The following is a 9,618-nucleotide window of genomic DNA, read 5'->3' on the forward strand; positions in this document are numbered from 1 at the left end:
GAAAAACATTGTGTGTGCCACGGGCGGTAAAGAAATTCCGAACTCGTGAACATTTTAAGCCCTCGCTTCGCGTCGGGCTTAAAATTGACACTCGTTCGTAATTTCTTATTTCCCGCCCTTAATACACAATGTACTATTGGTACCCTAAATAAAAAAATCATGCTTACCAAAAAAAATTACTGAACACCAAAAAAATAAGGCCTAAAAATACAAAAGTACCACCATTTTAATTACGACTGCACTTCAAATTGTATTCAAATACCAAATATATTGAATGATCACCAAAAATCATTAATGATCACCAAATCTTGAAGACCAAATTAATGCGATATTTTCACCTAAATAAACCACTATGATTACCAAAAAATGTATACATATTACCACATAAAGTAAACTGATGCCAAAATTACTAGCCCCTCCCGCTCAACCCCCCGTAGCCCGCACCGCATACCTAGTATACCTACCATTACCTACCTAATCTAATCTACTTTTCTAGTAGCATTTCGTTATGCTACTAGAAAAGTAAGTTACACTGCTATCAGTTAAGTGGGTTAGGTTAGGTTAGCACTGCGACCCTTACAGAAACGAAATGTACTAGAAAAGTAGGTTAGGTTTAGTTTAAACTGCTACCCATACAGATACGAAACGCTACTAGAAAAGTGGGTTAGGTTAGGTTTGAACTGCGACCCTTACAGAAAAGAAATGCTACTAGAAAAGTGGGTTAGGTTAGGTTTGAACTGCGACCCATACAGAAACGAAATGTACTAGAAAAGTAGGTTAGGTTTAGTTTAAACTGCTACCCATACAGATACGAAACGCTACTAGAAAAGTGGGTTAGGTTAGGTTTGAACTGCGACCCTTACAGAAAAGAAATGCTACTAGAAAAGTGGGTTAGGTTAGGTTTGAACTGCGACCCATACAGAAACGAAATGCTACTAGAAAAGTGGGTTAGGTTAGGTTTGAACTGCGACCCTTGCAGAAAAGAAATGCTACTAGAAAAGTGGGTTAGGTTAGGTTTGAACTGCGACCCTTACAGAAACAAAATGCTACTAGAAAAGTGGGTTAGGTTAGGTTTGAACTGCGACACTTACAGAAACAAAATGCTACTAGAAAAGTGGGTTAGGTTAGGTTAGAACTGCGACTGTTACAGAAATAAAATGCTACTAGAAAATGGTGACGAAGTGGATTAATTAATTTAATAGGATAACGATATATTATTAAATATTTGCACATTTTTAATTAAAATGTGGTTAAATTTATTGTGATCATTTACTATTTTTGCGTTTACAATGATTATTTTGGAGTCATTTGCTTTAGTAGGATAGCAAGATTTAAAAATTTGGTTATCATTTTACATTAAAATGGAGTTCTTATTTTGGTGGTCATTTACTATTTTTGGGTTTACAATGATTATTTTGGTGTCATTTTCTTTAATAGGATAGCAAGATGTAAAAATTTGGTTATCATTTCACATTAAAATGGGGTTTGAAATTTGGTAATCATGAACTATTTTTGGGTTAATAATGATTAGTTTGGTGTCATTTCCTTTAAAAGGATAGTAAAATGTAATAAAATTGGTAATCATTTCACATTAAAATGGTGTTATAATTTTGGTGATCATTCATGATTTTAGGGTGGTAAAATAGATTTTTTTGGTATTAAATTTTACTAAATCTGGTGATCAGTTAAATAGCAGCCTTACGAAAATAGCAATGTTGTTGTATTTAAGTATGTAGTGAACCTCATAAAAATAAATGATACCTAAATTGAACAACCTTTGTCTACCTCAACAAAATTGACATCAAAACATGTCATTTGCCCTAGTACCCTCACGAAGGTTAAAAAGACAGATAATTTCACTCGTGTCACCATTTACTTATTATCTCTTTAATCAACGTCAAAGCATATTAATTGGATTTAGGTTCTAACTAACGATCCTCAGAAGTCTCGTTAAAGAGCTCAGAGTAACTTCTGCCAAGTAACTTTGAATGTCGCTCCTAGAAAATAGGAGCGCGGAAATATTAAAGGAGCATTTCTGTACCGTCTCAGTAAAGCTAACGAGCTGTGTAGGGTAACCAGACACGATTTTATAAAGTGCAGATATAACCAGGACAGCTACTAATTTTTACCCGACTGTTAAAAAGCATTATTTTGTTTAAACAATTATGTAGCCGTGGAGACAACTTTTCTCGCCATAAAGATAGTGATCTTTGGAAGGATAAATAACACGGTTTTTTTGGTCTGATGAACCTAACATGTAGGTTGTTCAATTCAAATTGTGAGACTGCAGACTATTTGCTTCACCATAAACATTTTGCAAGGACAAGTTAACCTTAGGAAAAATTAACCGATTTGCAAGACCGAAGTGATCCCAAAAGTTTTGCACGGAACACTGAAAATAAGTGCGGTAGCCCTAAAACGCATAGCGTAGGCGTGGAAAGGTAACACACGAATTGAGAGCATAAGTCAATTTACTTTAACATAAACTATAAAACGACAAGTAACACGACCTTTAAAAATTCCCGACGCCTGATAACCCTACGTGTAGGCGTAGGGAGGTTCCACTCCAATAAACTACCGAAGGACAAGTCTTTAAGAAAAACCGTTACATCTGGTAACCTTAATCGTTGGAGTTTTCACTCCAATTGCGAGTGTTGAGGCAATTCCCTTCGCCATAATAAACTATCGAAGGACAAGTGACACGACCTTTAAAAATTCCTGACGCCTGGTAACCCTACATGTAGGCGTAGGGAGGTTCCACTCCAATAAACTACTGAAGGCCGTGTGACACATCCTTAAGAAAAATCTTTTCATCTGGTAACCTTAACGCCTACGCAAAGGGTTCCACTGCAACTGCAAGCCTGAAGACAATTTCCTTTGCCGTAAAGACTTTAAAACGACAAGCGACGTAGGTTCAAGAATAATTATGACACCTAATAACTCTATTCCGTTAGCGTAGGGAGGTCCCACTGCAGTTGCGAGCCCGTAGACGGTTCTCTGTGGAATAAAAGTTTTAAAAGGACAAGTGGGAAACTTTAAGAAATATCCTGACATCTGGCAACCCTAGTAGGGTAGGTAGAAGCACGTAGTTACACTCCAATTGCGAGCCGAGACATTCCCTTGACATAAAGATGGCGATCTTTGGAATTAATGCAAATGCGCAGTTTGCGTCATCGGCGTTAGACACGGGATGGCTTTTACTCGGTCATAACGCGCCGTCGGAGGCGTTAGCATTTGTGAATTGTCTTGGGAAATTCCGCTATGGTATTGTGCTTTAATTCGCATAAAAGCTTGTTGTTTGGCTTAAATGATGGTAGTAATTGTGCTTTTAAAATAAATCCTACCACTTTTCCGTTGTCTATGTTTTACAGATGTTTCCTAAACTAATCGTTACAATGTCAATAGCGCCTTATTTATGAAGGAGATATGATACCTTTTGTTGAAAACGGTACACTTGTTAATACTATTGATAAAACTAGCCGTTACAGCACGTTTTCTTATGATCAAGTTCAATTTAACTATCTTTCATAAATCAGCTGACCGTAAGTGTTTTTGTATAGAGCCGATTCAATTTTATTTGAATACCAAGTCAGAGACTAATCTTGAATAAGTACTAACACATATAATGAAATCGACGTAATGGCGTTTCGTTACTTTCGTTGCGTCCTCTGAGTCCAGCTTTATTATTTCACTACATATAAGTACCCAATGTATTCTCAGCCTAACACCTAAAAAAACAGTATACTTTTTTAAATTCTAATTACACATTTGATAGCATCTTCACAACGCAATATAACTACAAAATTGTCTAATTACAGGCATACTAAAACATTGTAACACCATAAACCGTAATGAGATTCCCTTATTGAAATCAGAAATGGTGTTGATCAAACATTTTGAAATTGTTTCGCTAGCTGTTCCCCAGTGTGTAATTTTAGCAAGGTCAACCTTAAAACATTCCAATCTCTTACTGAACAAGGGTGATGAGTGACTACAGTCCGGAATAAAAAATGGGAGTCGAAAAGTTGTTAAAACGTTTGTAAAAAATTAAGTGGCAGGTTGGTTGGCTTGAAAAGTTGATAAATTTAGTACCTACCTAAGTCTTACTCTGGCATCTAAATTCATTAGACTATTTACAGTCGAAACGGTGGTCATTGTCAAACGTCAAAAAAAACAAAGAAATGTTCTTGTGGCGGCTAACGTTTATGCGATTTTTTTAATAAAGATGTCCATATAAAATATAAAAATCTTATTAATGGTACCAGTAGTCCAGTACCATAGAATGAAATTGAACCACATTTAAAAAGTACATCGTTTCACATCGTTATGTATCATAAGGTCAGATTACACTGGTTTATCTATAGGTAATCTACTCTCGCGCAACAATGGTAACAGGATTATTAGTTTTCGTTTTTGACATTAGGTGTAATCGTAATCCCACAACTGTAATTTGCACACTTGCATGTTACCCATCGAGACCTTTAGTTTGACAATGGCTTTCACTATAATATGGCGTTGATGATTGTGATATTCATAATTTATTATCAAAACGAAACAATTTCCATATTTAGATACCTATGTATGTAATTATGTACTTAAGTATTAATTATTATAAATTAATATATTTTCGGATTTTGTAATGTTTTCTTTTCAAACCGCAAGTATGCAATTGCACGATTGGTTCAACTATATATAAATGTAGACAATGTTACTATTTGGAATTCATCATCATTTAAGGCAGCTTAGGCAGCTCAATTCTCAAGTAGCGGTAAAGTCTAATGTCGACAAAAACAGTAACAAAAGCATTTTATTAACAATCCCCGTTACATTTCGCAAAAACTCAACCGCTGTGAACTATTTGAGGTACCTACTTCATTTTGGTGGCCAAACATTTCCAAACACGCTCTTACACCACTGGCAATAAAATCGTGCTCTGTTGCAGACTTCTTTTTATTTCATTTGACGTTAATGTTCTTCTGCTATACCATCGTCACTATTAACTGATAATTCGTAAACTTTATTGCAAAGAAATAAGGTCTACATTTATAGCTGTTAGTACAAAACGCATACCAATGTCGGAACAGTTAAACCATATAACGTCTTCTAATAAGCAGCTCTCCGTGCCTTCGCATGTACAGTCAGCAGCAATAGTTGCTAAGCGGGCGAGGTGTTCAAAATGATCTTGACGTGACTTTATTGTTAAGAGAATAAGAGCGCGTCAAGGTAATTTTAAACACCTCGCCCGCTTAGCGGCTTTTGCTGCTGACGGTACGAGAATATCGGTTGCAACTCAAGTGTAACAGTAGTGTAATGGTTGGGTCAAGTACCAGTGTAATTGGTGCGATCGTCACGGTCGAGCGGGCTGCGCGCGCGCCGACCGACAGTTGATACGATCGTTTCAAAACAAACTTTAACAAAGATCTTAGAATTTATTTATTTATCAGTGATCTGCAGCAGTAGACAATTATTGCAAATATTTATAAGCGTACTCTTTTTAGAAGTCACATTTTTAGAATTGCTAATGTGACTTCTAAAGTAAGGTGTTTTTATAGTAATTCCTCATGTTCTATATCATTATTTATTTAGTTGTAAATTTTTTTTAATGGTATGCTTAATAAGGGCGTTGGCATGACAACAAGCTAGAATTATCAAGAAGAATTTGGACAGCAAGCTTCAGTCGGCGCTATTCGGGAAATGAATTAGAGATTCACTAGATATGAAGTAGTAAAGATATGTGTCATTCCACGGCAAAGGGTACCTTGTGGCCGCAATAATATTGGAGCGGCGTTAATATAATAATAATAGCGTAAGCGTCAACCGCCATAAGGTACCTTTTTCCGTTGAATGTCACATATCTTTACTATTTCATATCTAGTGAATCTCTAATTCATTTCCCGAATCGCGCCGTGTCACCCACAAAGTCTACAGGCCCTTGTATTTTAGGGTTGTATCTTAGAAACAACGCGCTGCCTTTTTTTTATTATTTTAACTTGAATAGTACGGAGAGACGTTGTATTGTATGACTAAGAAAACGAACTTCCCGTAAATAATAGATATTGCAAAGATTATTCCAGATTTTTCGGACATCAAGAGATATACACATCAATGAGTGGCCCAACATCAGCTGAAAACCCGACGGCACACAACATTCCTAATGATTCGTCAATACTAGTCTTTATACCATCAATTATACTCGTATGTTTATTAAAGACACTAAATCAACGAGTAATTCACCACCAAATCAATACCTACTTTAAACCACAACTCAAATGTATTCCAAATGTCTTTCCACAAACACTTATTTCAAAAACCACTTTCACAATCCAGCATAGAAATCACCGAAATTCCACGTCTCCGAGACATTAGCGCGCACGTCGGGCCTCATGACAACTCGGCACAGAAACGGCACAGTTGCCAGCACAAGATCCGCGGATAGAATGGTGAATGTTTTCCTGAAAGCAATCCTCGCGTGCGGTAATGGGCCACGCTCGAGTGCGCACCGGTAGCTACTCGAAAGTGTCGGTCGTGCTCACCGCTGCACTGCTCACGCACTTACGTAACCACTGCATCAGCCTTACATCTTTCTGCCGATCCACAAGATCGAAAGGGCGGCCATGAAAACTCGTCGCCGCAGAGATGACTCACCGCGCGCACTAGCGCCCCCTACTTCGCGGAAAAGCACATCGAAAGCCTTCAACCGCGGGCTGTGGAATCCGCTACGGACTTACCAAAGCCTCCGTGCGGTAGGGGTCCAGGCGACGAATCCTGTCGCGGTTTACACTATTGGGTTAGAGCGGCGCTCCGGTCAGGTCGCAGCGTCGGCCGGCATGGCGCGTCGCAGGGCTACGCGGTGCGACTGCGGGCCGCCAGCGGAGACGGCAGCGAAGCCCCGTGGCGCATGCGCGTACCCACCCCCGCGGCACTGGAGCCTTCGATCTAACGCCGCGCCGCTGCGCGGCCGATCGGCGCGCACCCACTACCGCAAATATCATTAACAAATCCACAATAACCCGACCGCTCCGAAGGATAGCGGTCACCATAAGTGCTATTTTGGGTTACGTCTCTAGTAATTACAATAATGTATAAAATTCATTTTCTCCTGATGAAAGGCTTGGTAATAAAAGGACTCGAGCATGATGGTGTCGTAATATGTATAATTCAACTGCACGTATAATAATGCACAGCTAGTCGACGTGTCGTGGGCGGACAAATTACCCGGTTCGAAAAAGAACCGCTCAAATAGCCCCGCTACCTCAATGATCCCATTCCTCTTACGAGCTGTTTACTCTTGATGCGTTTACAAGAATTTTCTTTATATAAACCTTATTTAGAAACGAAACAGCGCAATTCAATTACTTACAACGCCGTACAATTACATGAATGTTGAGTTATTTTAGGATTCTCGGGCTAAAGGCATATCTAACCACTAGCCGGTTTATTAATGCAAATGACGAACCGATCAGCTGAAATGGAGCCCGTAACAGCAATTCAGAGCACGTGCGCTTTGATTTCAGCGGCTTGATCAATGTAGTCGGTGATCCACAACCTGCTTTGAATGCTTGACGATCCAGAGACTACACCAATTACATTATAACTATCAACCTTCCCATACTTACTTTTTAAGAGATAATTTTATCTATAAATGTTAAACAGTTCCAATCTTATGCATGTAAAAAGTGACAGTCAGTCTTGAAATATATTTACATATATTCTTGCACCACTAAGAAAGGATTTTGAAATTCAACCCCAAGTGGGAGGAAACGTGGTTGACAGTTTTTAATCTTCTAGCCGGACGAAATTGCTGGCAGAGGCTACTTGCCCATGGATAAAATTAATATATGAATATTACTTGGAACTTTTCCATTGTCAAACTGTCATCACATCAGCTAGGTCAGTGAATGACAGAAACTACGCATTTATTCGTACCGGGGCTCTTAACGATGACGCAGTAGCTATGTATTGATTGAACCTGCTACGCAGACGATATCCTAGTCGAGACAAACTTCAGAGTTGTGGATAAAAAATACATAAAATATACTTACATGTATGTGGTATCTTATGTAAGTACGTAAGTGTTACTCGTATATATAGAAATAGCAATTACAACATAAGCTAGGCTGCGTCAATACATTTTTAAAACTCAATTGTTTCAACATTTTTGAATACTTAAAAAGTCTGAATACCTAAACATAAAAAAGTGAACGAAGACACCAAGTATCTGAAGTTAGCATCAATAAGCAATTATATCGATTTGTAGAAACTAATACTATCGTTAGGTAAATTGCTACTCGGGTACGCATTACAGCATAACGCGTCGGTAAAAGTAGTTTTATGAAAGAGTCAGGAGCGAAACACGTTTTGGGTCACCGCTCGAGCCTTGGGGGTCTTATTTATTTACCACGCGATATTGGACCGACGGAATTATATCGGTACTCTTTGCGGGATGTTTGTGTTACCCCGGGGTACAACTTTTGGCGCAATAATTGATGGTCATAATAAACCAAAGAACAATGAAAAAGGTACATTTTAAATAGGAATTCGTATCACTGGTATATTTAAGTTTTTTTCTCGTCAGTGAATTTCAAATTGTGTCAGTGAAGTGAATACCATTTTTTAGGGTTCCGTACCCAAAGGGTAAAACGGGACCCTATTACTAAGACTTCGCTGTCCGTCCGTCCGTCCGTCCGTCCGTCCGTCCGTCCGTCCGTCCGTCTGTCACCAGGCTGTATCTCACGAACCGTGATAGCTAGACAGTTGAAATTTTCACAGATGATGTATTTCTGTTGCCGCTATAACAACAAATACTAAAAACAGAATAAAATAAAGATTTAAATGGGGCTCCCATACAACAAACGTGATTTTTGACCAAAGTTAAGCAACGTCGGGAGTGGTCAGTATTTGGATGGGTGACCGTTTTTTTTTTTTGCTTTTTTTTGTTTTTTTTTTTTTTTTTTGCATTATGGTACGGAACCCTTCGTGCGCGAGTCCGACTCGCACTTGCCCGGTTTTTTTTAATAATTTGATTATTTTTTTTACATTCAGGCTGTAATAGCATATTCAAATATTGTTACATGTAACTCAAATTGTTTCCGTAATAGATTTGCCCAAATTATGCGTATTTTAATCAGACAGCGGGCTTATGATGAATGCGGTTATAGACATGATAGGGCAAACACCACTTTTTAACTCCGCATGATTAAAAGAGACAGATACTGTCATTATCACGGAATCACTTCGACAACCGCGACCGCTGCACTGTTGTGTATCTATTCTAAACACTACTATAACGTCCATTCACTCTTCACAGTCAGTCACAGTGGCGGCACAAATTACAATACGCATTGCCAATTGCGTCATATGTATAGAATAATTCGACCTTTCCCCAACTCTGTAGCTTAATGACACACGCGTGAGACGAATCAGTGGCCTAGGGAAAATTGAGGCGTAAGATACGGGGCACCAAAATAGAAGATACGCTGTCTAGCCTGTCAGTGACGTAGGTTTTATATCGACCGCGGCCGCGATATAACGAGCTTAGGGTTATTTGGAAAATATCATACCAATCAACCCTAAACGTACGGCCACGTTCATATCTAGATTATGTTTAAGCTTACTCTA

General features: G+C 38.6%; 1 protein-coding gene across 1 annotated transcript in view; it reads right to left on the bottom strand.

Annotated features, from left to right (window-relative positions):
- LOC134797565 (kinesin-like protein unc-104) overlaps positions 1 to 6,879 on the bottom strand; it is an 84,103-nt gene extending 77,224 nt beyond the window's left edge. The window contains exon 1 of the mRNA XM_063769853.1: positions 6,729 to 6,879. The gene's annotated coding sequence lies outside the window, so the exon portion shown is untranslated. The remainder of the gene's footprint in view (positions 1 to 6,728) is intronic.
- Between the last annotated feature and the right edge of the window lie 2,739 nt (positions 6,880 to 9,618).

Source organism: Cydia splendana, chromosome 15 (assembly GCF_910591565.1).
Source record: "Cydia splendana chromosome 15, ilCydSple1.2, whole genome shotgun sequence".
Lineage (NCBI taxonomy): Eukaryota > Metazoa > Arthropoda > Insecta > Lepidoptera > Tortricidae > Cydia > Cydia splendana.